This window comes from Monodelphis domestica, chromosome 7 (genome assembly GCF_027887165.1).
Source record: "Monodelphis domestica isolate mMonDom1 chromosome 7, mMonDom1.pri, whole genome shotgun sequence".
In the NCBI taxonomy this organism is placed as follows: Eukaryota; Metazoa; Chordata; class Mammalia; order Didelphimorphia; family Didelphidae; genus Monodelphis; species Monodelphis domestica.
In genome coordinates this window covers 189,348,923-189,352,417 of record NC_077233.1, presented here as the reverse complement: position 1 = coordinate 189,352,417, position 3,495 = coordinate 189,348,923, and positions in this window count along the sequence as shown.

The following is a 3,495-nucleotide window of genomic DNA, read 5'->3' as shown; positions in this document are numbered from 1 at the left end:
ATTTGCTTCCTTGAATTGGGATCTCTAGTTCATATTGCTTGTTAGTCAACTAGAATAAAAACGGGAGAGAAAAATTCTAGTCCCTTCATTAATAACCTTAGCTCCCAAACTGAAGTTATGGTTTTACATGGACTAAATAACTTGGGAGTGTTGTAATAAAAATCTGTCATTTTGGCTCACGCAATCATCCAATAGTTGTCACTGAAAAACATCAGAATTTAGTTCATTTTGCACTCAAAGTTTCCCTTGGGAATATTGGAATTTGGCTCATTTCTTCATCTTTAGAGAATAAGTAAATAACAAGAGCAATAATAAAAACTACCATTTATATTGTGCTTTGAGGTTTAGAAAGCATTTTACAATTATGTCATTTTATCCTCACAAGAACCCTAAGAGGCAAATATTACTATTAATCCTATTTTACCTATGAGAAAACTGAGGCAGGCAGAGAGAAGCTAAGTAACTTGACCTGGGTGCCACAGCCAGGGAGTGAGCTTCAGCTCCCAGTACTCAGGGTAACAAAACCCAAAGGCTTTATAACACGCACAAAAAAGTACAAATGACTATCACCCAAGCCTATAAGCAATCAAAATCCCTCCTTCTCTCCAGTGATCCCTACCTCTCCTCAGGAACTCTACAATCCTCTAGACCATGTTATTCTTGGTAGGTGCCTCCGCAAGGAGAGAAAACTGAGGTTGCAAGTGAGTTCACCCTTATTTTGAACTCTACTTTTGATTTAATAGTGCTACTCTGAGGTCAAGTGCCTCCTCTTCCCAAACATACCAAGGGGGTGAGCAAACAGGATTATGAGGGAGTGAGCTTCTTTCTTCTAGACTCTCACAGTCCATATGATTCATATTTGTCTGCAAAGGACAAGGTATCCACATCATGGCCCTTACATCCTCCAGTGCTTTGGTTTTGGCAGTGAGCACAGTCCACCATAAGCAGAATGCTCAGCTGATGCAACCCCCAGTGTATATTGTAGAATGTACGAACATTCTATCATGGACTGCAGTCTACTAACCATGTGATGAATAGGAGTCTCTTTGATTGGCTGTCGCTATCTGTTTAGCTGGAATTAGGGGTCCGTTCATAAGGTCCCTCATCTTTCCTGTATTTAGCTGACATCTTCCTATGGGGTGGGTCCTCTCCACTAGATTTCAACATTGGTATCTGTTCTTTTGGATTTGGGAGAGCCTGACCTTCCCAAGATCAGCCAAATGAGCCACCCAAAGTGGAAGGGTAGAATTGTATCAGGCTTTGTAGCCAGCTGGGTCCAAGCATGCTCCAAGGATTGAGAAGTGTGACCTCCTGACCCAGTTCAGTAGTGGGTAGATAGAAGTAGGACTGATCTATACTGCCACATTTGGGAGTCAGCTAGGTGAGGCCAAAGCTTTGTAGAAACTGAGTTAACTCTGAGTCATCTCTTTTGGGGACCAGGATGAAGGGAGGGGGGAGAATATGCTTCTGATATACATGAGTAGTTCTTTTGTTCTTGCTATATCTTTGAAATTAATATCTCTGTAAAAGGTTTTTCTTCAGCCATTTCCCCAACTCTTTGTCATCCCATTTGGGGTTTTCTTGGCTCAGATACTGGAGTAGTTTGTAATTTCCTTCTCTAGTTCACTTTCCAAATGAGGAATCTGAGGGGAAAAGGGTTAAGTGATTTGACCAAGATCATACAGCTAGTAAGTGTGAGGTCACATTTGAACTCAGGAAAATGAGTCTTCTTGGCTCCAGACCCAACACTCTATCCACAGTGTGCCACCTATGCTAATCAGTTAGCTTGGACAGAGCCTTCAGTCACTAGAAGCTAAGGAGGGTGGGGGAAGGATTGAGGAAGAATAAAACATTGGCTCACCAGTAGCAGTAGAGAAAGGGTGCCCTGAGAACCCTGAGGCGGGAAATAGCACCAGCCTAGCTCTGGGAGACTGAGGTCAAGGAGTACATCTTATACATATAAAGAGCTCTGAAAACTTTAGAAAAGAGATCCTTAACTTGTTTTGTGTCATGGACTTCTTTAGTACTCTAGGACACCTATGGACTCCTCAGAATAATGTTTTTAAAAGCATAAAATAAAATTCATAGAATTATAAAGGAAGCCAATATTATTGAAATACAGTTATAAAAAAAAATATATATTTTTTTTCAAATTTGGCAGACTTCAGGTTAAGAACCTCTCCTGTAGAGCTTCATTATTATTATTTAAACTTTATATTGCTGTCTTTGTACAGAGCAGATGCTGAATTAGTTTTTAATGAATCAATGAATGGAAAAGCACTGCAAAAAAAAGGTTGTTTTTAATCTTATTTTATGATTATCACCTGGAAAATATCTCACACATATACATAATGAAGAGTTGTTCAGCATCTTATAACCAGCTTATAGTTGACTTCCGCCTTCTAGCAAGTTAAATCCAAGTATAAAAGATGTTTCATATGCTTGTTTGATATTGCCTTCAACCATACAGTACAAGTCTATGTCACTGTCTTGGCTTTTCCTAAATTCTCATCCTAATTGTCAGCCACTAATGTAAGTTATGTGTATAGGATCATCAAAACTATACATCAGAAGAGTTTCTTTTCTTCTTCCCCCCAAAATTAGTTCCTTAGGAAACTCAAGAAATTAAGGTAGAGTAGAAATAACCTAAGGCAATTAACAATTATTTGTGGCACACAGTAAGGGCAATAAAATGATCAATTGTGAATAACTTCCCTTATCAGCAATGCAAAGATGCAGGACAATTCCAAGGGATCCTATTGAAAGAGGCTATCCATTTCTATAGAAGGAACTGACAAAGTCTGAGTGCAGATTGAAGTGAGCTATTCTTTACTTTGTTTCTTCCATGAATTTTTCCCTAGTGTAAGTGACATGCCTTCTTTTACAACATGAACATTGAAATATATATTATACAATAACATGTATAATTTATATTATAGTACCTACCATCTTGGGGATAGGGGAGGGAACATGGATTGCAAAATATCAGAAACAATTATAGAAAACTGTACTGATGTAATCTAGAAAAAACTAAAATCTTTATAAACAAACAATTATTTGTGGCAAATAACCATGAATCTTACTTATTAAAAGAGGTGAGAATTTAGTGATTATATAGATCTGTTCACTGTCTAAAATGACCAATATTTCAAATCTACTGACATTTTAGCTACAAAATCTTGATTCTTTACAAAAAAGTGGACTTACTTTTATATAAATGCTATATTGCCAAACAAAATAGTAATACCATTGGCACTGTATGAATAGTGTAGGGGATCCTTCCCTAAAATTACAAATTCTTTGTCTGTCCCTAAAAAATGTCTCAATGAAATATTATTTTTAAACTAATATAGTAATGGACATTGCTAATAATTGCATAACATGTAAATTGGCATTTTAAAGTTATATTTGTTATGAAATGTAATTTAATTTCTTTTCTAGAGAACTTTATTTTCTAGATAACAGTTCTTCAACCTACTTTGAACCCATATGAGT